Raw genomic sequence first — 27,522 nt, 5'->3', positions numbered from 1 at the left:
TTATTTTCCACGCGGGGAAGTCGGCGTCGTTTTCCGGCGCGTGGACAGTCTCTTTCTGTGGATCGCGGGGATTACCAGATGTCCCGGGTCTGTGCGTGGATTTTCCTGCTTGTTCTCCGGCTGCGGGTCGGTCTGCGGGGCTGCGCGTCGAAATTACAATCTCACGGCAGGCGTCGCGTCGATTTCTCCTCTAGACTTCGATCTGCGGGGCTGCGCGTTGAAATTACGATCTCACGGCAGGCGTCGCGTCGATTTCTCCTCTAGAGGTCGGGCGGCGTTGTCCTTGCGAGGCCGTGCGTCGGATCTTCGATCGTCCCCAGAGCGTCGCGTTGATCAGCGTCGGAGTGCGGCGTTTTTCTCGCCGCGAAACAAGCTGTGCGTCGAAATTTTCGGCGCACGGAGCGTCCAAGTAAAAGAGAGAAGTCTTTTTGGCCCTGAGACTTCAAGGAACAGGAGGCAAGCTCTATCCAAGCCCTTGGAGAGCACTTTCACAGCCAGACAAGAGTTCAGCAAGGCAGCAGGGCAACAGCAAGGCAGCAGTCCTTTGTAGAAAGCAGACAGGTGAGTCCTTTGAGCAGCCAGGCAGTTCTTCTTGGCAGGATGTAGTTTCTGGTTCAGGTTTCTTCTCCAGCAAGTGTCTGATGAGGTAGGGCAGAGGCCCTGTTTTATACTAAGTTGTGCCTTTGAAGTGGGGGTGACTTCAAAGAGTCTCTAAGAAATGCACCAAGCCCCCTTTCAGTTCAATCCTGTCTGCCAGAGTCCCAGTAGGGGGTGTGGCAGTCCTTTGTGTGAGGGCAGGCCCTCCACCCTCCCAGCCCAGGAAGACCCATTCAAAATGCAGATGTATGCAAGTGAGGCTGAGTACCCTGTGTTTGGGGTGTGTCTGAGTGAATGCACAAGGAGCTGTCAACTAAACCTAGCCAGACGTGGATTGAAGGGCACAACAAGATTTTAGTGCAAAGAAATGCTCACTTTCTAAAAGTGGCATTTCTAGAATAGTAATATTAAATCCGACTTCACCAGTCAGCAGGACTTTGTATTACCATTCTGGCCATACTAAATATGACCTTCCTGCTCCTTTCAGATCAGCAGCTGCCACTTCAACAGTGTATGAGGGCAGCCCCAATGTTAGCCTATGAAAGGAGCAGGCCTCACAGTAGTGTAAAAACGAATTTAGGAGTTTTACACTACCAGGACATATAACTACACAGGTACATGTCCTGCCTTTTACCTACACAGCACCCTGCTCTAGGGGTTACCTAGGGCACACATTAGGGATGACTTATATGTAGTAAAAGGGGAGTTCTAGGCTTGGCAAGTACTTTTAAATGCCAAGTCGAAGTGGCAGTGAAACTGCACACACAGGCCTTGCAATGGCAGGCCTGAGACAGGGTTAAGGGGCTACTGAGGTGGGTGGCACAACCAGTGCGGCAGGCCCACTAGTAGCATTTAATCTACCTGCCCTAGGCACATGTAGTGCACTCTGCCAGGGACTTACAAGTAAATTAAATAGTCAATCATGGATAAACCAATCAGTAGTACAATTTACACAGAGAGCATATGCACTTTAGCATGGGTTAGCAGTGGTAAAGTGCCCAGAGGTCAAAAGCCAACAACAACAGGTCAGAAAAAATAGGAGGAAGGAGGCAAAAAGTTTGGGGATGTCCCTGTCAAAAAGCCAGGTCCAACAGTATCCTAAAACTCTCCCATGTACCTGATGCACATGAAATAACATTGAACATCTCTGGCAAAGTGCTTGTTCACAAAGGTTGGGTCTAAAACAAATAAGTAAATATGCAACATTTTAGATTTAGTCACTGCCAAATAGTCTTCACCAATATTTACTATGAAGATGTATAAAGTTTATCAGGAATGCTTTAGACATATGTGAATGTGCTCTAGTGCAAATCCAACTTAATATCCACATAGTGATTGGTATAACTCTGACATCTGCTGGGCCTTTCCTCAGATCCTTTAGAGATAATCTTGATAAATCTTGACCATGCTTTATAGTGGGACTGGGGAGATAAAAAAAAAAACGGATGTTTATAAAACATACAAAGGTGCAGCAAACAAGTGGGGTGGAAATTGGGGTGTTTTTTGACACATGATCAGGGTTAACTGAAGTTTATATTACTTGACTCTCCCCTGGAAGAGGGAAGCTGTTTCTATATTACTTCACTCTCTCCTGGAAGAGGGAAGCTGTTTCTATATTACTTCACTCTCCCCTGGAAGAGGTAAGCTGTTTCTATATTACTTGACTCTTCCCTGGTAGAGGGACGCTGTTGCTATATAACTTGACTCTCCCCTGGAAGAAGGAAGCTGTTTCTATATTACTTGACTCTTCCCTGGTAGAGGGACGCTGTTGCTATATTACTTGACTCTCCTCTGGAGGAGGGAAGCTGTTTCTATATTACTTGACTCTCCCCTGGAAGAGGGAAGCTGTTTCTATATTACTGGACTCTCCCCTGGAAGAGGGAATGTGTTTCTATATAACTTGACTCTCCCCTGGAAGAGGGAAGCTGTTTCTATATTACTTGACTCTTCCCTGGTAGAGGGAAGCTGTTTCTATATAACTAGACTCTCCCCTGGAAGAGGGAAGCTGTTTCTATATTACTTGACTCTCCCCTGGAAGAGGGAAGCTGTTTCTATTTTACTTGACTCTTCCCTGGTAGAGGGACGCTGTTGCTATATTACTTGACTCTCCCGTGGAAGAGGGAAGCTGTTTCTATATTACTTGACTCTTCCCTGTTAGAGGGAAGCTGTTTCTATATAACTAGACTCTCCCCTGGAAGAGGGAAGCTGTTTCTATATAACTTGACTCTCCCCTGGAAGAGGGAAGCTGTTTCTATATTATTTGACTCTTCCCTGGTAGAGGGACGCTGTTGCTATATTACTTGACTCTCCTCTGGAAGAGGGATGCTGTTTTTATATAACTTGACTCTCCACTGGAAGAGGGAAGCTGTTTCTTTCTTCTGATATACATAGTGTCCATCCCTATCATTTGCTGTGCATTGTGGTTTTTACGGGCTTCTCCTACATGAGGGCATATTTCTCTTGTCCCTGAGGGTACTAAATAGCTCCTTCTTTAAGATCACAGCGCTTCTTACTCTGTTGATAAGCCTATCCATACTATGATCATGTTTTTGTTGTGTTGCCAGGTTTCATCATTTATGAGCGTAACTTGCCATAGGTTGTACTGGTTAGCTTGATACTCAAAGACTTTGTGTCCATCAAATAGAAATTGCTGATGTTTAGAAATAAAAAGAAAAGCTATTTCACCACTTACTTGCAATTAGTAGGATTTGTCTTGATGAGAGCATCTGCATCATCTGCCAATTTATATGATAAGGTTCACCTGAAAGAGGTCAACTCATTCACCTGAAAGAGGTCAACTCATTCATCTCACATCTGCTATTAATCGAGGTCAGCTCTTTCTGCGCATAGGTGGTACCAAAATGGTCCTTCTGGAAGAGGGCCATTCCTACTACTCAAACATTGTATTATTAGTGCACTCCTGCGAGAGGGCAGCTCTTAGTGCTCTTATTTAGCATTTATACGGTTCTCCTGGAAGAAGGAAACATTTTCATTTTTTCTTGGTATAAATTGCGTACTCCTAGAAGAGGAAAGCTCTTTTCCTTTCTACTTTGTTTTAATGGAGTGCTCCTGGAAGAGGGCAACTCTTTCCCTTCCTACTTTGCTTTAATGGAGTACTCCTGGATCAGGGCTGCTCCTTCCCTCCTTACTTTATGTTAATACAGTACTCCTTGAAGAGGACAGCTCGTCAAGTTCTTACTTAGTATTTATAGGGTACTCCCGGAAGAACTACTTTCCTATTTTCCTTGGTATTAATTGTGCACCCATGGAAGAGGGTTACTCCTTACCTTTTTAACTTGATATTAATAATTTTCTCCTGGATGATGGTAGTATTTTTGTTCTCACTCAGTAATAGTAGGGATTCCCTGGAAGTGGGCATCTCTTTCTTTTCGAACTTGGTTTTAATTGAGTACTTCTGGAATACTGCTATTGTTCCTGCTCTTTCTTAGTATTTATATGGTTCTTCCGAAAAATGATTTTTTTTCTGTTTTATATTAACTATGCACCCGCGAAGAGGACAGCTCTTTCATTTCTTACTTTGTGCTAATACGTTCTCCTTGATAAGGAGAGCACTTCCTGTTCCTACTCAGTATTAATAGGGTTCTCCCAGGTGAGCGTCACTTTCCCTTTCTTGTTTGGTTTTAATAGAGTACTTATGGAGTACTGCAGCTGTTACTGCTCTTACATAGTATTTATAGGGTCGCCTGGAAGAGGGAATATTTTTCTTTTTTTTACACTTGGTATTAATTGTGGATCTTTCAAAGAGGGCAGCTCTTTCTGCTCATGATTGGTTATAACGTGCATCATATGTAACTGTTTTTTTTCCTCCCAAAGTAAGTAATAAAATGCATCATCTGGTAGGGGCAGCTCTATCTGCTCATAACAGTAGGATGCATCTTCTGGTAGGGGCAGCTCTTCCTGCTCATAGCAGTAGGATGCATCATCTGGTGGGGGACAGCTCTTTCTGCTCATAGTAGAAGGATGCATCAGCTGGTAGGGGACAGCTCTTTCTGCTCATAGCTGGTACTAACATCCATCATCTGCAAGACAGTCACTCTTTCTGTTCTTAGTTGATGCTGCAGGAATGGGGCAACTCTTTCTGCACTGTCATGGTAACAACTGCACAACCATAGAACAGGGCAGCTCCTTCCCCTCTTCCTTGGTATTAACTAGGGCATCCCCTGGAACAGGCCCGCTCCTTCTGGTTTTACTTGGTCACACATTTAGCACCCCTTGGACAGGGCAGTTCTTTCTGCTAACACTTGGAATTCATGGGCGTCTCATGGCACGAGAGCTCCTTCTGCTTTTGCCTGGTATTATTAGGAATTTGCCATATACAAGAAGTGTATTATTTTCTTAATTGGCATTATTTGTGCACTTTTGGAAGAGGCTGACCCTTTGCTTCTTATTATGAATTATTAGGGGTGAAGGGTAGACTTCATTTACTTTCGATGGTTTTGATTGGACGTGCTCTGAAGGAGAGAAGCCCTTTCTCCTCCTTCCTGGTTTTGCCCAGCTTCTCCCTGGAGTTGACATTTCAGGGTTCTCTTCAGAAAGGAAACATTTTCTCATCTTGCCTGGTACTTTCAGATGTCTCCCTGAAAAAGAGCAGTTCTCTGCGTTTTGTTGCTATGGCTGGTCTTGTCGCTGGAAGAGGGCAGGTCTCTATGTCTTATTGTCAAGAAAGAGGTAGTGTCTTTCCTCTCTCTCTACTTACTTGTTTCACTTCTGAGGGCAGAACTTCCTACCCTTAGGTCATGTTGACATTGTTGAAGAAAGTTGCTCTTTATCTTCATAGTTGGTTCTGTGAAGAAAGATGGAATCCCTTTCTCTCTGCTCCTATTGTCTTACTTTCCATTGAATGTCTAACTTTTTCTGGAAAAGACACTTCTTTCTCTCTCCCTTGGAAATGTGGTATTGTCACTTGGAAGCCGTGGCAAATTTGCACAAATGTACAAATCCCCCTTAGCTTTCTAAATCAGAGAGAAGACAACTGCCTTTGTCCACACAAAAATGACTCATCCCCTCCAGGTCTCCTACCTGGATAGAGTTTCAGGACTTCTATTCAAGGGCCTGGGGCAGGATCAGTTGGCGTGACTCTGCTACAAGGCTGAAGTTATCACATATGCCTGTCACCTTGGCTCCTTGAGTTTTCTTTCTCACAAGAGTTAAACAGTTCCATGTTTAGGTATATGAAAAGTCAATGTTATTACTATTTAGACATATATGTCAATGTGGTCACCCACTAATTGAATAGTAGAAATGTGAACGAGAACCGCAAGAACTATCAAAGCAACAAGAGCCACCATTTTAGCAATGAGATACAAGATAGCATGAAAATGTGGAGTTATCAACAATGGAAATGGTAAAGACGATGGAGGCTGTTCTTAAACTTGGCAATGAAGACCATGAAAAAAGTAAAGAAACAGATGGGTCTGAGCTACACCTTCCACGATACACTTGGAGAGGGATGTTGAGTTGCACACACTTTGTCAAGTCTGCTACCCATCTAGTGAAGCTGGATCCATGCTCATCCCCGATGGAGGAGTACGTAAGGCTTGTCTGACCCTATTGCTGCATCTGAGTGCATTCGATATGTGATCATTGGTGCTGCAGAAACTATTCCCCTTTGACAACAACCAAAGGTATGAACCATACATCTGTGATGGGATGTCCAGTACTAGCTGTGTTTGAACTCATCAGTGAATACAATGGAAGTGTGGGTAAACTGACTACTTTGAACTAACTCCACATGAGCATGTGGGGGGGAGCTGTGCTGCAGGCTTGACAACCACTGCACAAATCCTCTGTTGAAAAATGTAGACGAGATAAACAAACAACCTGAATATGGAAACTCATTTACAGTACAGCCCAGCAACAGGAGGTCACTACCCCATTTGAATAATCTATACATCCCAAGATCCAGAAAGACAGGTGGAGAATCGATTACAATAACACATGTTCTTGCAAACTCAGCACTTTTGCTTATTTCAAGGCAAGTTGAAGGATATTAAGTAAACTTTATGCGGCTGGGTAACTCCTCATGCGTTTCAGATAGGTCTGTGGTCTATATTATCATAATATGGGCAATAACTGGAAAAATTACAGAGGGACCCATTTCTCGAGGTGAAGCTACTTTTACAGAGAAAATCATGAATGTTCAAAAGGTAGATGTACATCAAGGCCTGAAATGAAATAGGATTGTTTTGTACTGATGGCCAGAAGACATTGCCAATTATTAAGAGAGTTATTTTTATGCAAGCAAAGCATGGTTCACAGATGGTTGATGGGCGTGTGCTTCAGAGCTTCCAAGTTAACCCAATGATTGTGTTCTTGTGCCATAAATAGGGTTATTATGGATGATTGGCAGGTTGCGTAAGACGGGGACAGCTAGAGGCGGTGATTGCTGCTTTGTTTACTGAAAGGCGGCTTGCTGCTCAACAGAAGAAACAGGCCTGGAGGCAGTGAGAATGGGGACAGGTAGGTGGATGATGATGGTAGATGATGGAGTGAAACATAGGGGCTTGGATGAGAGCGGAAGGCGTAAACTCAAAGCTAACATTCAAATAACATGTAATGGAGCTGTCAGATGCACACTGGAAACTAGAGCGAGACAGATGGCATCTTGGGGCACAGTTATGATGTTGAGGACATGGCTGATAAGCGAAATGGGATAAAGAGGCAACTGGATAGAGCTAGGCGTTCAGGACTGGGACAAAGTTTGCAAGCTGTCAGACCGAGAGATGTTACAAGCAAAAGAGCAGTAAAGAATGTGGCTGGTAAATGTGGACAAAAAAAAAAGTGGCAGCAGGGGAGGTGGGTACCTGAAAGAAGATGCAATTAGTACAGTTGCAGAAGAGGACCTGGCAATGGTGATGGGTGATTGAATGGCTATAGGAACTGAAACAAAAGTGGCATGTGGTGGGGCAGGAGATGTAGACACCATAAAACATCATTGGTTAGATACAGATCCCAAACAAAATATTATACATTGTATTACATTCCATTATCAGATGTATGATGCAGTCCCATGACCAACCACCACTTTAGCCATGCATCTAACATCTTACACACAGCGCACTGCCTGTAAGTATGGCAGACTGATGCAGTATCAGCCTTAGCAAGAGAAGCAGGGGAGGAGGCAATCTGTGATGATGGATGAAGATGCCTTTGATCCTCCTTTCCTTAATTAGATTGTGTCGATGCAGCCTCTGTTTTTACCCCTGGACCCATGCTCTAAGGAAATGATTTCCTTTAACATTTAACCTAATTTATACGGCACCATCACAAATGGCCAACTCCCAACTGTGGATTTCGGCCAATTCGATCTGCACCATATATTTTCTAGGCTTCCAGTCATAAAAATGTTATCCAGATATTTATCAAGGTAGCATTGTGAATGCATATCAAATAAGCTGCAATAATTTTAAAGTGCTCAACCCAGTATGCTGGCACGGATGGCATTGGCAATGACCTCTGGATTGAAGACTTGAGACCTTGTGCATGAAAGCTAACGTCCGCCAAACTCAGATCCTCTACACATATGCAAATCATGGTGTTCTTGCAATCTTTTACCCATCCCAGAATGCACCTTTCCACAAGTGTTGGCCAACAACTTTCGCTTTTCAATGCTGTATGCACAACAAAAATATTTACCATAGACACCAATGACTATAATAAAAAAAAGAATTGAAAACTGTCATAACTTTGGAGAGAAAAAGTAAAAGTTTAGATGTCTTCTCTATGAGAGCTGAGATTTCACAGTATGATGGTGCTACAATAAAACATCACAACTCCTGGGGCATCAGCTGGTTGGTGCGGACTTAACCTCATCTCATCTTGTTTGCCCTCAAAGAGGACTTTAGCCACATGGTAACAACGTGTCCTGGAATGTGTTTATCAATCTCCATCTGAAACCTCTTCTGCAAAACAGTTAAACCATTAGGTTTAATAAATACCCCACAAATGACATTTAAGCATAACCTTTTCCACCTCCTTGCATCTCACTGATGCACAACCCACATTCACCTTGTTACTACCAATGACGCACATGCATCAACGCACCTCTGTCCCATCAGCCTTCACTCTTGGAAAGACTACGGGCTGATTTAGATGTTGGCGGATGGAATACTCCATCACAAACGTGATGGATTTCTCGTACGCCATATTACGATGTCCATAGGATATAATGGAATTGTAATACGTTGACAGGATAATTGCCCCATTTGTGACAGAGTATTCCCCTCTACCAAGAATTAAATCAGGCCCTATGTCTAGAAGGACGCATGCACTGGAGGTTGCTTAGTACCTGTGATGCAGCTGTACACTGTTTGAAAGTTTGTTTGATCTTGTGATGACTGACAGGCTCATACTACAACATCCTCAAATCCTTTGCACCTCATAGATGCTCATTTAAGGCTGCAGGGGTATCATACATTACATGAATCTTAATGCAGCTCCGCTTGTCCATGCTGTGGTTTCCCATGTAAAGGGCCCATTTAGAAGCACACATGCAAACCTCCGTGGAACTAACATATACCAGGCCCATGAGTACTTATGCTACCATCGACGAGCATTGCTGTTCTCTAATCTGTAGCGTAGACTTTTAACTCCATCGCATCTCTGGCTACCTGACTAATCTTTTTGAGGTTCTGATGCCTCTTAGTTGTATCAGACCTGCCAACTTCCACCCTGTGTAAGGGGACAGGCCTGGAGAGGGGGCAGAAGTTTCAGGCCAATACTGCATGATTATCATAGAGTACATTAAAGGGGAGGGGCGTGGAGGGGCGGGACTTCTCATTTGAAAAGCTGCCAGGGGTGCTGCTGAAAAGCACAAGCATGAAGTTGGCGTAGATACATCACAGAGAGGTTGTAAAATCTAGCATGGATTTGCACTCAGCAGATATTCATTGCAAAAGCTGTCATCCAGCTCTATGAGGTGGTTGTCAGCTCATCCTGTGCTCGCCTTGTGATAGCGCCTCTGTACTTGGTGACTATGACAAGAGACCCGGTGCTGTGTGATGCACGGTGGTGGTGTTGTGAGTTGGCAGGGCATGCTGGTTATATTTCTTCTAATAACTTCTTTACTTTTCAATAAACCACTACAACTTGGTCAATGGTATATACAATATTAAAATTAACAAATAAATAAAATGGCTTTGAAAACACCCTAAATAAATAACATGAGTGCTGAACTGATATTGCACATCATTGTCTACTCCAGGAATGGGTTTCACTTTTAGAACCAGAATTCTATTTTCTTGCCTATTAAAACAGTGAATATACTTAAAATAGTTACCAAATACTGCCCTACAAGGAGTTAACTATCCTTGCCACCAGGCACATATCACGCTATAAGTGTATTGTTGGCAACAAAAGAGGGTAGATGAATTAAACTCACCTTCGACTTGAAAAAAAAAATACTATCACCCCAACAACCATGGAAATATTTCCTGGAGAAAATGCAGCTCAAAGACCCTACCCTGGGAAAGCTCAGATGCCCCATGTTGTGCTTTAAGAAAGAGAGTCCCCTCTCTAGCTGTTAACAACCTGGAATTGAGGGGGAGAGACAATGAGCGGTAAGATGTAAGTATTGCTCCAAACATGTTTTTTCTTAAAATTAAATAGACAGGGGCTCCTAGCCTTGGGAACAGCCTGGTACTTTAGGCGTGTTGTATTGTGAAGGGTGCACTGGGATCCATCTCCTACTGGTGCCTGGCAGCTGGAGCAGATAGCAATGTACACAAGATTGTCCTCTGTGGTGACACAACATAACACAAAGACGGTGCAACAGTGACTTTTGTTAGTTTGTTTATGGAGGCTGATTTCCCTAGCCCACGGAATCTAACCACAAGCAAGTATAAAGGTTACAAGAGGTGTAAAATACCAGTGACTTTTCGGCTACTCTACACAGACTATAGACAAGAGGTTGTGGACTCACAGACCACAAAGCACAGTGGTGAACGAAACAATTTTGTCCGAGTTAAACATCACATTGACGAGATCGCCGACCTAGGAATGAAACTGTTTCTAGACATTTAATTTAAATTTGTGGATTTATAAATGGCATTTAAGTTTTGTCAGCAACCACGTGGACTCCAGCATTCCTGCGAACAAGGGAAAGTCACAAAGAAGTAGCTCGAGGCAACTGCAAGGTCAGAGGTTCAAATCACAACAGAAATGATTCGACAAGACTGGGGTAGAAAGCGCTACATGAAGCCCTGAGTGACGCTTGCTTGTCTGACAGCCTGGAGTTTGAGGTATATTTTCTTGAGGGTGTCGAACTGGCTTCTGAAATGTTGCAGACGCGATGGGGAAGTTTAAACACTACATGTTGTGCCGCAAGCCGGGCACCTTTGTTAAATATTAGCTGGCCTTTTCAACATGGTAATGAGGGTTGGGTTTGACCTTTACAAAGAGAGGCCTTCACAGTCCGAAGAAACTCTGGATGAAGGGATGCAGCCAGGATTTCTAAGCTAAAGGCCTGACCTCTCACCTTTAACCCTTGAGTGTACTCTTCCAATTCTGTTTTCTGAATACCTCGCCGAACTCCTAAATAACATATTCTTAAGCTCCAGAGCGCCCATAGAAGTGATGGGGGAGAAGTAGGAGGGAAAGAAAACCTAGGGCTTCTTGTGCTCTGAGGCCTGGGTCAGTGGACAGCCAGGCGGGGGCAACTTCTAAGGAGCCACTGGCAATGTGTGGACTCGTCGCCATAGTTGTGGTCCTTTCCACACAGCTTGTAAAAGTTTAGAGACTAGAAGGAGAGATGACATCTCGGTCAAAAACAATCATTACTAAATTAAATATCTTAAATGCATTGCTACAGAGACAACAAGGAGAGTGAATAAGGGTTGTACCTCCAAAATAGGTGTGCAAAAAATATCGTCCTACAAAACAATCTCATAGCAAGAATATCGACTACACAATATTGTGAAAGTGATATATTTAGGCGAGTTTAGATTTTCTATTCTTAACTCCATATCTAGGGACCGCGAAGATATGTATGTATTGTCAAATTGCATAGATGTGGAGTGACAAATTGTAAACCTGTACATACCAATACATATATTTAGCTTCACGGTATTTTGTAGTCAATATTCTGGCTGCGATATTTTCGTAGGTTGGTATTTTAAATATCATATGTTGGTAGTATACCAATTAGAAGTACTATTTAAGGTGTTATTACTGCCTAGTTATCTGCCTCTTTGGCCACACATTAATTACAAATAATCTAAGCGCCCTTCATTATTTTGTAGATCTTACTAACCATACGTGTTTAGTTGAGAAAACATGTACATTCCATAGTAAACTGGAACTGGAAAAAATATTTATTAAATGAGGAGAAAAGTATGCTACTGCCTTTGAGAAAAATCAAATCAAGACTCCCCCAAAGTTGATTGTGTAACAAATGAAAACAGAAGCAATTAAAAGCTGTAAAGTTTTGTAACGCACCTTACGTATTGGGTGCACAACAGGTGAAAGTGACACTCTCTATGCATCTTAGAGGAGTGGAACGTTAGCACCATTACATGTGTTTACAGGGGTGCCATGGTGGCACGTCATAGCGACTGGTGATGCTTCTTCATGCATAGCCCATGCTTGCTGAACTAAAGACTCTGGCATGCATCCATAGCATTGTATTAGCAGCACTTTTTTTGCAAGTGGTGGTAATCCCTCACTATGTACGCACAGTACTTCCAACAATGTGCACTGCAGCATGCATCCACAACAATGCAATAGCATCACTCTTATGTACGGTTCGCAACACCACACCGTGCACACCCTGTGCTTACAGCATTAGGCCCTGCGACCTGCATCCAGAACAATGCAATAGCATCACTCTTATGTACGGTTCGCAACACCACACCGTGCACACCCTGTGCTTACAGCATTAGGCCCTGCGACCTGCATCCAGAACAATGCAATAGCATCACTCTTATGTACGGTTCGCAACACCACACCGTGCACACCCTGTGCTTACAGCATTAGGCCCTGCGACCTGCATCCAGAACAATGCAATAGCATCACTCTTATGTACGGTTCGCAACACCACACCGTGCACACCCTGTGCTTACAGCATTAGGCCCTGCGACCTGCATCCAGAACAATGCAATAGCAGCACTCTTATGTACGGTTTGCAACACCACACCGTGCACATTCTGTGCTTACAGCATTAGGCCCTACGACCTGCATCTCAAATAATGCAAAAGCATCACTCTTTTGCAAGAGTTTGCAATACCTCACCATGCACACACGGTGCTTACTGCATTGGGCCCGAAGACGTGCATCCACAACAATGAAATAGCAGCACTCTTATGCAAGAGTTTGCAACAACTCAACCTGCACACCCAGTGCTTACCGCATTGGGCCCTGCGATGTGCATCCACAACAATGCAAAAGCATCACTCTTTTGCAATAGTTTGCAAGACCTCACCATGCACACACAGTGCTTACTGCATTGGGCCCTGCGATGTGCATCCACAACAATGCAAAAGCATCACTCTTTTGCAAGAGTTTGCAACAACTCACCATGCACACCCGGTGCTTACAGCATAGGGCCCGCGATGTGCATCCACAACAATGCAATAGCAGCAATCTTCTGCAATTGTTGGCAACGCCTCACTGTAAACACCCTTAGCTTACACTGCAGCATGTATGCACAGCAATGCAATATCAACACTCTTTTTCAAGAATTCACAGCAACTCACCATGCAAACCCTGTGCTTACACCATTGAGCCCTGCGACCTGCATCCACAATAATGCAATAGCAGCACTCTTTTGCAAGAGTTCTCAACACCTCATCGTGCACACCCTGTGCTTACAGCATTGGGCCCTGCGACCTGCATCCACAATAATGCAATAGAATCACTCTTATGTACGGTTCGCAACACCACACCATGCACACCCTGTGCTTACAGCATTAGGCTCTGCGACCTGCATCCACAACAATGCAATAGCATCACTCTTATGTACGGTTCGCAACACCACACCATGCACCCCCTGTGCTTATGGTATCAGGCCCTATGACCTGCATCCACAACAATGCAATAGCATCACTCTTATGTATGGTTCCAACACCACACCATGCACACCCTGTGCTTACAGCATTAGGCCCTACGACCTGCATCCAGAACAATGCAATAGCATCACTCTTATGTACGGTTCACAACACCACACCATGCACACCCTGTGCTTACAGCATTAGGCCCTGCGACCTGCATCTAAAATAATGCAAAAGCATCACTCTTTTGCAATAGTTTGCAAAACCTCACCATGCACACACAGTGCTTACTGCATTGGGCCCTGCGATGTGCATTCACAACAATGCAATAGCAGCACTCTTATGCAAGAGTTTGCAACAGCTCACCATGCACACCCGGTGCTTACAGCTTCGGGCCCCGCGATGTGCATCCACAACAATGCAATAGCAGCAATCTTTCACAAGATGTCACAACACCTCATCATACAGACCCCCTACTTATAGCAAGGGAGAAAGCGATGTACATCCACAACAATGCAATAGCATCACTCTTCTGCAATTGTTGGCAACGCCTCACTGTAAACACCCTGAGCTTACACTGCAGCATGTATTCACAGCAATGCAATATCAACACTCTTTTTCAAGAATTCACAGCAACTCACCATGCAAACCCCGTGCTTACAACGTTGAGCCCTGCGACCTGCATCCACAATAATGCAATAGCAGCACTCTTTTGCAAGAGTTCTCAACACCTCATCGTGCACAACCTGTGCTTACAGCATTGGGCCCTGCGACCTGCATCCACAATAATGCAATAGAATCACTCTTATGTACGGTTCGCAACACCACACCATGCACACCCTGTGCTTACAGCATTGGGCCCTGCGACCTGCATCCACAATAATGTAATAGGATCACTCTTATGTACGGTTCGCAACACCACACCATGCACCCCCTGTGCTTACAGCATTGGGCCCTGCGACCTGCATCCACAATAATGTAATAGGATCACTCTTTTGCAAGAGTTCTCAACACCTCATCGTGCACACCCTGTGCTTACAGCATTGGGCCCTGCGACCTGCATCCACAATAATGCAATAGGATTACTCTTTTGCAAGAGAATCGCAACACCGTGCACACCCTGTGCTTACAGTTACAGGCACTGCAGCATGCACCCACAACAATCCAATAGCAACACTCTTCAAGACAGGCTAGACGTGGTGAATGTGGTCTAACACTTCCCTGCCTCTGACTCTCTTTCTGAAACATTTTGACAAACACTCGCGACTCTGGGGTTTACTCAATCAATCGATTATTTCTAAAGCGCGGCTAATCACTCCTAGGGTCTCAAGGTGCTGTTTGCGGGCCTGATGCTCAATCCAAGAGCCAGGTCTTGAGGTCCTTCCTGAACTGCTTGAGTAATGCTGTCCGCCTGCGTTTGAGAGGCAGTGTGTCCTGCTCCTAGATCCCATATGTAAAACGTACTTTACCCTTTCGTGACCTAACCTGCACAAAATGGAAGGCTACAAAAAACCTCATAGGCTTCTACCAGTTGTAAACCAAAGGATGCACTTACTCATTCTACAACTTGCACAAACAAAGTTATGTGCACCTTTATGTCACACCCGCAATCCTTCTTTCATGACCGGTGGTTGGCAGCTTTGTAGGTTTCTATCTTGTTTCTCTCTATCAAAGACATTCAGTCCACTCTATGTCAACTGAACATGTCCATCTTTCTGGCCACAGTTGTCCCTCTTGTGACTGAGCATGGCACGGATGGCGTTGGGGAGTAAAGATCTGAGTTAAGGAGAGATGCCCATGGAGCTACCATTAGTACATGCCAAAAGCAAACGAAAGTCATTACACAGATCTTGCAGGTGTCAAAGGTGATCGTACTTACAACTACACCACATGGTAAGAGCACTGTACTGATGTCTACCTGTTTTAAATATACCAAAAAGTGAAAGGTTTCAGCACCGCTTCAACAGAGCCACCAAAAAATAGAATGTGGTCGAAAATTTGGCAAAGCTAATGTTTTTTAGGACTGTGCAGCATACCTGATGCTGTGCAGCATGGCTAAAAATCATTTTCAGGGGCGCATCCCAACGTGTTCATTCCTATAAAATGATGCAGTTGTTTTTTTTCCTTTTTTGATACAAGTTGCTTTGGCAACTAAAAAGAAACAAGCATTGGCAAAGCCACTATGTCTCGCCTATACAAGAGCTATTGGTTTTGGCAATGTGTTTTTGCCACGTGGTACACCAGCGTGGCTGCTGTTCAGCATAGCTAAAAGATAGTGCCACTGACTGTCAGAGTGGAGTGGGGAAGTACAATGTAGTAGAGTGAATTTGTCAGAGTGTCATAGAGTTGAGAGGAGGGGAGTAGAGTTCAGTGGTTCAGTGGCAGAGAGTGTTGTAGAGTGGAGTGGGGTTGAATAGGGTAGAGTGGGTTGCAGTGGTTTGCGGTAGTGGAGTGGAGTTGATTGGGTTGGAATGGACTGGGGTAGAATGGGGTTTATTGGTGAGAGGTGGATTGGTTTGGAGTGGGTTGGGGTGGATTGGAATGGAGTGAGGTGTATTGGATTGGGGTGGATTAGAGTGAGGAGGATTAGATTGGAGTGGGGTTGATTACATTGGGGTGGATAAGACTCAAGATTAGAGTTGAGTGTGATGTACTGGAGTGGGTGGATTGGAGAGGGGTGGGGTGTGTTGGGGTGGGATGCAATGGGATGGGTTGATTTGGAATGGGGTGGGGTGGATTGGATTGAGTGAGTTAGATTGGATTGGAAGGGGTTGGGTTGGGTTAGACTGGATTGGGATGGATTGCACTGAGGTGGTTGAATTGAACTAAGTGAGGTGCATTGGAGTGGGGTGGGCTGGAAGCATTGGGATGGGATGGGGTGGACTGGATTGGGGTGGGGTGAAATGTAGTGAGGTGGATTGGATTGGCATGGAGTGGGGTAGATTACAGTGGGGTGGATTGGAGTAGGGGTAGGCTGGATGGATTGGCTTGGAGTGTGGTGGACTGAAATGAAATGGATTAGGGTAGAGAGGGGTGGATTGTAGTAGAGTGGGGTGGATTTGATTGGAGTAGGTTGGATTGCAGTGGGTGGACGTGGATTGGAGTGGGGCAGATTGGAGTGGGACGGATTGTTTTGGATTGGAGTGGGGCAGATTGTTATGGACTGCAGTGGGGCAGGTTGGAGGGGGACATATTTGAGTGTGGCAGATTGTTTTGGATTGGAGTGGGGCAGATTTGAGAAAGGCAGATTGGACTGGGGCAGATTGTTCTGGATTGGAGTGGGGCAGATTGTTTTGAATTGCAGTGGGCTGATTGTTTTGGTTAGGAGTGGGGCTGACTGTTTTTCAGTGTTGCAGATAGTTTTGGATTAGAGTGGGGCTGACTGGAGTGGGGCAGATTTGTTCTGGATTGGAGTGAGGCAGATTGTTTTGGATTTCAGTGGGCAGATTGTTTTGAATTAGAGTGGGGTAGACTGTTTTGGTTAAGAGTGGGGATGATTGATTTTCAGTGTTCCAGATTGTTTTGGATTGCAGTGGGCAGATTGTTTTGGATTGCAGTGGGCAGATTGTTTTGGATTAGAGTGGGGCAGATTGTTCTCGATTGGAGTGGAGCAGATTGTTCTCGATTGGAGTGGAGCAGATTGTTTTGGATTAGAGTGGGGCAGATTAGTCTGGGTTGAGTTGGAGTAGATTGGAGTGAGATGGGTGGATTGATGAGGTGGGCTGGATTGGTGTGGATTTTAGCAGGGCAGATTGGAGTGGGTGGATTGGGGTATTCTGCATGATTATATCATCATTAAGCATAATTTCATAAATTACGCATAAGAAAGAAACAATGTCTCATTTCAATATTCAGGACAAGCATAATCCTCACCTTTTGAGAACAGTGCCCACGAGCAAATATAAAAGAAAACCTGAGTGCAAAGTGAGAAAAGACGACTTGGCAAAATGAAAGAAATTTAGATATAGAAAATAAAACGTATTTTGTTTGTCCTGCAGGCACGTTTTTGCCAGCCACAAGCCTTCTGTTTGGCAGGGCACTAGAAGCAAAAAAGAACAAAATAATACCTCAACGACGTCGGGAGCAGCGCACAGGCAATGATTAAATTGAATCAATCAGTGCTTGGTCCCTACTCCAGAGAGGAACAGAAATGATGCCTGGCATGAAGTGAAGAATTATGAGGCTATAAAGTAGAGTGTCACACAAGTAAACAAATGGTAAGTAACAGGCGGGCTCGAACCCCTTTACTGTACACAACAGAGTCTCACAAGCGAGACACATGCGCTAGCACAGGCACTTGCAGGTTCAGACCTAAACAATGTGCAAAAGCATTTTTTTGATGCATGGGTGGAGAAAGTGACACAGAGGGTGCAGGTGGGGGAGCAATATGGAGGGTGCAGTAGGCAATGCAGAAGGGGCAATTGAGGGAAGCAATGAAGGGTGTGGGTAGGAGAAGCAATCATCAACAGAGAAGGAGAGCGTAGTTGGGGGAGTAACATGGAAGGAAAGGGGTCGATAGCAACAGCAAGGGTGGGGTGCGTAGGAGAAGCAACAGTGACAGCGAAAGAGGTCATGGGTGGAGAAAAATAACATGGAATGTGGGATAATAGAAGCAACACTGAGGGAGGGGAAGCAGGTGTGGAGACGCACACAACTTAGAAAGTGATGGGGAAGGATACAAGGGCAAGTGTAACATGGATGAGAAGGAGAGAAGCACACAGACAATTATGAGCAATACAGAGTGAAGGTGGAGAGAAGTACATGAGGGAGACAGCTGTAAAACACACACACTTTTGTGGAAAGCTTAACCAAAAAGGAAGAAGTAGGGCAAGATTGACTAGCTGAGACACGAATAAGAAGCAGGCAAGTCAGGGAGGCAGGGAGGCTAGTCAATGGTAAGAAATGGGTTGGCTCCAAGCCCCTGTACTTTGTAAGGCCACAATATGTCTTTTGCAACCAGACAGCTGTCTAGTAGGCTTGATCTGCAAATCCAATATACCAAAATGCGTATGCCTGCTGTTAGCCAAGACCTTTTGCTTTTACTAAAAGTATATATTAAATATATCTACAGAGACTTTCGGCTAGTCCCTTTTAGTTCTGGCCTGTTGTAATCTATCTGTGGGCTTTTAACCATGCCCATTACGATAACTCGTTCATGAGCTTGCCTTTCAAAAATGCTTTGCTATCATTCGTAAAAGCTTTCCATTTGTCTAACTCGAGCAAACGCGAAACCCACTGCGTTGCAAATGCTTGTTATCCATTGGTCTCTTGCTGTGTCATTCACATTTTTGTTCCATCCACTCCAGCACACAGCCTAAAACAGTTGTACAGCCCAGTTCAGCCACTGCCAAACGTCACTGTGAGTGATGGCATTCTGGCAAATTCATACTTCGCTCTGAAAATATCATCCATGTTTTTTCCACCAGCAAAGGACAAGCTTTGACTGAAACACTGGATCGTTTTGCTGCTGATGCACAGGGGCCAAGTCTCTTCCCTCACAGCACTGCTCACACTGACAGCTCAGACAGGATAGCACCCGTCACTCAGTGCTTCTGGAGCCTTGCCTGGGTATCAGTCCTCAACTGAGTGCGCCAGGGACAGCTGCCACTGCTAATCTACAACACACGCTTTTCTGCGGCCTAATTCACATACTTGCATATGCAAGTGTTACCGAAGAAGCTCTCGCTCCTTTTAAAAGATGCAATGACGAAATAAAGAGTAAAAGTAATTAGAGCACGTACTTGAAGTTAACCAAGTAACCAGTGACGATTACATGTATCCTGAGATTCAGAACAGACGTAGATCGCAGAGCCTAACAGATCGCTAAGACCTAGAGAGTGGTAATGTGTATGTGAGCACCAGAGACAAGTCTCTGAAAGTTCGTCGAGCCCTACAGAAGATCACAGATCTCTGACCCTCTGGACCCATCTACCTACAGTTCCCTGAAGCCACAGGGGCAGATCCTGAGAGTTCAGTGAGAGGCACAGAACAGACACACATCTCTAAGCCTCGGGGTCTGACCGCGTACATTTCCTGGAGAATAGATACATATCCCTGAACCTCAGGGCTCATCCCCTTGGAGTTCACTGAGAGTTACAGAAAAGACACAGATCTCTGAGCATCAGGGCCCGCATCCTTACAGGGCATTGTGAGTTATAGAATGGTCAGGGATCTCTGAGCATCAGGGCCCGCATCCTTACAGGACATTGGGAGTTATAGAATGGTCAGGGATCTCTGAGCATCAGGGCCCGCATCCTTACAGGACATTGGGAGTTAAAGAATGGACAGAGATCTCTGAGCCTGCATCCTTACAGGACATTGGGAGTTATAGAATGGTCAGGGATCTCTGAGCATCAGGGCCCGCGTCCTTACAGGACATTGGGAGTTATAGAATGGTCAGGGATCTCTGAGCATCAGGGCCCGCGTCCTTACAGGACATTGGGAGTTATAGAATGGACAGGGATCTCTGAGCATCAGGGGCCCGCGTCCTTACAGGACATTGGGAGTTATAGAATGGACAGGGATCTCTGAGCATCAGGGCCCGCGTCCTTACAGGACACTAGGAGCTATAGAATGGACAGAGATTTCTGAGCATCAGGGGCCGCATCCTTACAGGACACTGGGAGCTATAGAATGGTCAGGGATCTCTGAGCATCAGGGCCCGCATCCTTACAGGGCATTGTGAGTTATAGAATGGACAGGGATCTCTGAGCATCAGGGCCCGCGTCCTTACAGGACATTGTGAGTTATAGAATGGACAGGGATCTCTGAGCATCAGGGCCCGCGTCCTTACAGGACATTGGGAGTTATAGAATGGACAGAGATCCCTGAGCATCAGGGCCCGCGTCCTTACAGGACATTGGGAGTTATAGAATGGACAGGGATCTCCGAGCATCAGGGCCCGCATCCTTACAGGACACTGGGAGTTATAGAATGGACAGAGATCTCCGAGCATCAGGGCCCGCATCCTTACAGGGCATTGGGAGTTATAGAATGGACAGAGATCTCCGAGCATCAGGGCCCACCCCCCTAGAGTACATTGAGATGCATAGAATGGCCTCAAGTCTTTGAGGCTCATGGCCGGTCTTCAGAGTTCCTTGACACTTACAGACTATGCACATATCTCTGAGCCTCAGGGACTAGCCCTTTGAGTTCATTGAGATTTACAGAATAGACATAGATTTGTAAGACCTGGTGCCCACTCACGTAGACTTGATGGAGACCAACAAACTAGACATATCTCAGCCTCAGGCCTCATATCTCAGCACTGGCCAAGCTATGGGTTAGTGTGTTCAATGGGCACATTGTCTGCTCTTCACCACTGGTGATTATCAGGTGCACGTGGTACCCCGATATTATCCGCTCTGGGTGATGTGTATGGCAGATAGACAGCTGGAGACGGAACCGCTCCAGGACCACCGAGGTACTCTAAAGCAGGTAACTTTCTAAGCCTCACAGCCTCCTGCCGCCCCGACCTCACTAGCCGCCTCTTCTTAGGGTGATCAGGGCGCATGAAATAACCGTCTGCAACATCCTCGGACACCCTGCTCGAATTCTATATATTTTATTGATACACACGTATTTATAATCTCAGACACACTAGCAGCACACCGCACACATGGTTACCAAGCTGCGCATTCCGTCAAGGATGCAATGCTCCAGTCCGGGCTTTTGTTTTTATAACCAACTGCATTCTGGTAGCTGTAGTCCTATTCACGTCATCGAAGCTAACTTGAGAAAATTACCGTTCGACGGTGGTTTGTCTAAGGGAAGCCAGAGGCAGGGACATTCCATTCTTGGCGAGGTTGAGTCACCTGGTAACCTTAGACAAATAATAAACTATAGATCTGTGTGCATGTGGATAGGCGGAAGTGCGTATGATGGGTAGACGTGTGTAAGGGAAGCAGACAGATCGATCGATCGATCGATAGATAGATAGATACCGGGCAGACAAATATGTAAATGATAGAAGGACACACTTGTCTTACAAGAAAGATACAGGAACAATTAAACAGATGATTCGAGGTGACATGCAACAGTTACTCTTGGTGTGTCGTTGTTACCTCCAGTGCAGTATTTACAGGTTAACGATGGGTGCATCGACGCAAAAACACTCTCTGCACTTTGTGGGGTAACGCTAAAATAATTTTTTTCCGATATGTGCTTTTTCGCGGCCACACATGTATGGCAGTTCCCCATGGACTACATTAAACATTTTGAAAAAAAAATCCAGGTGCAACTATATTGGAACACTTTCCAGTAACATGTCTCCGTGGTGCATGTGTGTCTCGTGTAGCGCTGCGCAGTACTTAACGAGCTTCACAACACTTTGGCGCTTGTACCCACAGCATCACTCGTGATCCCGCACACAGAGGAAGATGTAAATCTGCGGTCAGATTAAAAATACTAGTGTTCAACTTTACAAAGAGTCCCGGGTGCAGGCGGGAAGGGGACCCCCGCAGGAGGGATGGACAAGCGGTCCCATGCAGCAGCTGCCGAGAGGTGGAATAACGTGTTCCCCGCATGCACATGGCCTTACCTCCAGCAGCTGCCGGGGTCTGCGAACTCCAAGGTCGGGGAATCCGTCCCGCACTCCATGCCGACTGCCGGGTCCCCAATCAACAAGTTGCCTTGACATGCGCCGGCATCTGCTGCGCCCCTCTCTCTGCCCCCCTCTCAGGAGCGGGGGGCTGGGGTCTCGGACAGGGGCGCCCCTGACTCCAGAGCCCCAGAACCCAGATTCCAACGTGAGCAGGACGAAGAGGCGTGGGTGGCGCGTCGGCGGTCCCTGCCCCGCGCTCCAGAGGCCCCCTCTCAGGCAGGTCGGCCACGGGAATCCAGAACTCCTTCAGAGCAGATGGATCACCGACCCCATGGTTCTGCACTCCAATCAGGCTGCAGCCCTCGAGGCTGGCCCTCCCTCCCCCGGCCCTGCCCGGCCCTCACAGCAGCAGCCTCGGAGATGAATGACTGCAGAGTGCAGACAATGGGCAGGCATGGTGAGCGCAGCAGGGCAAGCTTAGCCCTCCAGCCAACCACTCAGGGAAGCGCACCGACAGAGTACAACTCATGCACACCAGGGTTACCACAACCAATCACTCAGAAGTGCCAGGACAGAGTACGGCTCATGCACACCAGGGCTACCACAACCAACCACTCAGTAGTGAACTGTCAGAGTGCAGACAATGAGCATGCATGGTGAGCGCAGAGCAGGGCAAGCTTAGCCCTCCAGCAACCCACTCAGGGAAGTGCTCAGCTCATGCACACTAGGACTTTTAACAGCCAACCACTCAGAGTAGTGCACTGTCAGAGTGCAGACAATGGGCAGGCATGGTGAGCACAGAGCAGGACATGCTTAGCCCAGTGCACCGACAGACTACAACTCACGCACACCCGGACTTTAACAGCCAATCACTCAGAGTGGTGCACTGTCAGAGTGCAGACAATGGGCAGGTATGGTGAGCACAGAGCAGGACATGCTTAGCCCTCCAACCAACCACTCAGAGAAGCGTACAACTCATGCATACCAGGGCTACCACAACCAATCACTCAGAGAAGCACACCGACAGAGTACAACTCGCGTACATCCGGACTTTCACAACCAACCACTCAGAGTAGTGCACTGTCAGAGTGCAGACAATGGGCAGGCATGGTGAGCACAGAGCAGGACATACTTAGCCATCCAGCCAACCACTCAGAGAAGCGCACCAACAGAGTACAACTCATGCACACCAGGGCTACCACAACCAATCACTCAGAAGTGCCAGGACAGAGTACGGCTCATGCACACCAGGGCTACCACAACCAACCACTCAGTAGTGAACTGTCAGAGTGCAGACAATGAGCATGCATGGTGAGCGCAGAGCAGGGCAAGCTTAGCCCTCCAGCAACCCACTCAGGGAAGTGCTCAGCTCATGCACTCTAGGACTTTAACAACCAATCGCCCAAGGAAGCGCACTGACAGACAGATACAACTCATGCACACAAGGACTTTAACAACCAACATCTCATGGTAGTGCACTCTCAGAATGCAGACGCAGGCATGGTGAGCACAGAGCAGGGCATGCTTAGCCCTCGAGCCAACGACTCATGGAAGCGCACCACTCATGCACACTAGGACTTTAACAACCAATCACCCAAGGAAGCGCACTGACAGACAGAAACAACTCATGCACACAAGGACTTTAACAGCCAACCACTCGAGTAGTGCACTGTCAGAGTGCAGACAATGAGCGGGCATGGTGAGCACAGAGCAGGGCATGCTTAGCCCTCGAGCCAACCACTCAGGAAAGTGCCCCGACAAAGGGAAACAACTCATATACACCAGGACTTTAACAGCCAATCACCCAGGGAAGCGCACTGACAAACGGAAACAACTCATGCACACTAGGATTTTTAACAGCCAACCACTCAGAGTAGTGCACTGTCAGAGTGCAGACAATGGGCAGGCATGGTGAGCACAGAGCAGGACATGCTTAGCCCAGTGCACCGACAGACTACAACTCACGCACACCCGGACTTTAACAGCCAATCACTCAGAGTGGTGCACTGTCAGAGTGCAGACAATGGGCAGGTATGGTGAGCACAGAGCAGGACATGCTTAGCCCTCCAACCAACCACTCAGAGAAGCGCACCAACAGAGTACAACTCATGCATACCAGGGCTACCACAACCAATCACTCAGAGAAGCACACCGACAGAGTACAACTCGCGTACATCCGGACTTTAACAACCAACCACTCAGAGTAGTGCACTGTCAGAGTGCAGACAATGGGCAGGCATGGTGAGCACAGAGCAGGACATACTTAGCCATCCAGCCAACCACTCAGAGAAGCGCACCAACAGAGTACAACTCATGCACACCAGGGCTACCACAACCAACCACTCAGCAAGCACAGGACAGAGTTTGACAACATAGGCAGAGCAGGGACTGTACAGTCAGCCACTCAGGGAAGCACACAACAAAGTACAGCAACTCATGCATACCAGGCAGACCATAACAAACCATTCAGGGAAGCACACATCATATAGGCAGTACATCGCTACCACAGGGAACCACACTGACAGAATACAACAAACTATGCAGAGCAAAGGTACCACAAACAATCACTCAGATAAGAAACCCACGTAATGAAGGTAATGTTTACCTCTCCAGACAACCACTCATCTAAGCACATTGACAATTAATAATCTATGTAGAGCAGGTATATAATAGTCTGCCACTCAGTCAAGGTCACTGACAGAAAACATCAACCTATGCAGAGCGGGGCTACCCCAACCAGTAACTGAGACAACACACTGACAGACTAACAACCCATCCAGAGCATGACTACCAAACCTAGCCACTCACACAGCACACACCTAGACTACAAAGAACACACAAAAGTCTGAGAGCAGAACTGCCACCACACAATCAGCCACAAAGACACAAACAAACATTGCAGAATTACACTTTTCCACATCATTCTGAACAACAGCAAGCACTAAGCACAATCCATCACTGAGAGCAAAGTGGAACCTCACTTGGGGTACCACAAAGAAGCCACAGCAGGAAGTGGTGAGTTGGGAATTTACGCATCAACTGCCTTAAGTAGATGTGGAATTTTGCCTAACTACTGCCTGTGACCAGATCTCAGAAGTGCTTATTCATTGCTACATTTGGGTCTACTTTGTGCAATATAAAAGTATAAACAAATAAAACAGTATCCCAACCCCTCAAATGCATAAAGTCAGACTAAAATAGTCCAACATTCTACAGCCGGACTACACCATCCAGCACTCAGCTAACATGCACTTAGACTACAACATAATGTTGTGCACCAATAACAGGGTTACCCACTCCCAAACATCTACTAAGACCAGCACAAAAAAAAAAAACCTCGAGAACTAGAAGTTTTCACATCTTTCGAAACAGCGCACAAACCAAAACAAACAATTCATTGCAAAAATAACACACCCTTCAAGACAGTCACTCAGATGCACTGTAATAGACTACAACAAGCTCTACAGAAGACCACCCCAGCCAGCCACTCAGACGTCACACAGATGCAGGGCACTGAAAGCAGGTCCACCCTTCCTGAGACAGACAGTCAGACACAGCAAACGAACATGGTGAACATTTTCCACATTGGTCTAAACAACAACAAAAAACATAGTGTGCAGAGCTGACAATGCCCAAGTCAGCCACTAATATCAACTACAGCACTGGTAGACCACAACAAAGAGCATAGACCAGGTGGCACCCTACAGAAAATCACACACTCAACTCAGCAGAGTAGGGCACATCCGCTACCCACCTCCAACACACGCACAACACAAACCATACAGTCAATCACTTAGAGACCCTATACTTTTCAAGGTCCATGGTGTAGCCCTGAATTTATAATGGAGATATAAGAGGACCACAGGAACCAGAATGCATTGGGAAAATCTGCAATGAAAGTGCTGCTCAAATCAGGAAAACTGAGAGCACAACCAGGCAGACAGTATCAACAAGCGCCATGCAAAGCAGTCTCTTTCCCATTCAGCCAGGTTTCCAATCACTGTACAAAGACAGGAGTGCCTCTGGAGACACACACAAGGCACTACAGGGAAGGATGCTGAGCAAGCCATGTCCTCTCACCCTTCACTCTACAGCAAATAAAGCATGTAGAGCCACATAACCTAGATTACCCCCTCACAGTCTTCCTCACACCAGTCTACATCATCTCCAGTCTTCCTCATCACAGTCTTCAACAGGTGAGCGCTAGCCTGCTCCGCAACAGTCGGTTCTTATGTACGTAAAAACAATTCACCTCTACCAATATGGCTGACACAAGTACTTCCTGGATCAAACCCATAAAGGTGGGGTGGTAGAAGAGACTATGGCCCATTTGGTGAAGACTATGACGAGGAACACAATGAGTAATGCAGTTTAATGATAAGTAATCCCAGCATTTATTAAGGACTGGTGTTAGCAGCCCATCCACTCTTAAGTAATACTTTGCATACTGGTACTTGTAGTTTTATTCTTACTATTATAATATCAGCACTTCTAGTTGGGACGTGCAAATAGCTTAACAGTGTTTTTACAACAACATTTAAACACATTTCTGGATGGTGCAGCGAGTATTTATGTGGCGAACTAGACTGCATTTGGTGTAGATTAGGAACGTTTTCGTAGATTTAGCCTATTGGACAAAAATAATCTTATTTGAAAATGTAGGGTTTCCAGGTCTAGGGGTGGGCAAAGTTTGTACCAATCCTGCATAACTGGGCAACATTTGGAAAGCTCAGTCAATCAATCAATTAATCAATCAGTTTTTGTAAAGTGTTGCTACTCAACCGTAAGGGTCTCAAGGTGCTGGGGGGGAGGGAGGGCCTCATCCAAAGAGCCACGTCTTGAGGTTCTTCCTGAGGTTCTTCCTCAGAGGCCGTGTCCTGACTTCCCCTGATTCACTGAGTAGTACTTAAACATGCGTGGCCTACCTCCTATGACAATTTCGTGCTCCAGGATGTCCTTTGACTGGCAAATCTTGGAGCACGAAACCCTGGTGGCTTGCAGCTCTCCCCGAGGTCAACATGTTGGTGCTGTGGAGAACGTCAGGGAATGTAATGGTGTACTGGGGCAAATCCTCAGTGGAGCTCAGAAGTTTCAGGGAAGGGCCTCGGATCAGGAGAAGGGAAGATGGCTATTAAGCAGGGCTCTTTGAGTGGCTCTGCATACCAATGGACATGATTTCCATCGCCAGGGAAGACTATTGAGCCTGCTCTTTTTGCTCTATCGTTTACATTTCAGGTGTTTCGCACGTTACTATGCTTGAGAAGCTTTGAAAATTGTAAATGTTTTGCCTTAGACAAATTTGTAACATTGCAGCCTCCAGTCAAAGCCATCTGGTTCCGTTTTAGGTGAATAAAGGTCCCTAAGCCCACTGCTGGCAGC

At 46.0% G+C, this 27,522-nt stretch overlaps 1 protein-coding gene across 5 annotated transcripts in view; it reads right to left on the bottom strand.

Moving 5' to 3' along the window:
- The window catches only part of DAB2IP (DAB2 interacting protein), a 1,276,993-nt gene that overhangs the window by 1,111,694 nt on the left and 137,777 nt on the right, over nt 1-27,522 (bottom strand). The window contains exon 1 of one of the 5 annotated variants that reach the window (XM_069241670.1): nt 22,141-22,441. The exons of the other annotated variants lie outside the window; for them this stretch is intronic. The gene's annotated coding sequence lies outside the window, so the exon portion shown is untranslated. Of the gene's footprint in view, nt 1-22,140; nt 22,442-27,522 lie in introns of those variants that run through there. 5 annotated transcript variants of the gene reach the window in all.

The sequence above is a fragment of the Pleurodeles waltl genome, chromosome 6, assembly GCF_031143425.1.
Source record: "Pleurodeles waltl isolate 20211129_DDA chromosome 6, aPleWal1.hap1.20221129, whole genome shotgun sequence".
Lineage (NCBI taxonomy): Eukaryota > Metazoa > Chordata > Amphibia > Caudata > Salamandridae > Pleurodeles > Pleurodeles waltl.
The sequence above is the reverse complement of the archived record's forward strand: the minus strand, read 5'-3'. Positions and strand labels throughout refer to the sequence as shown.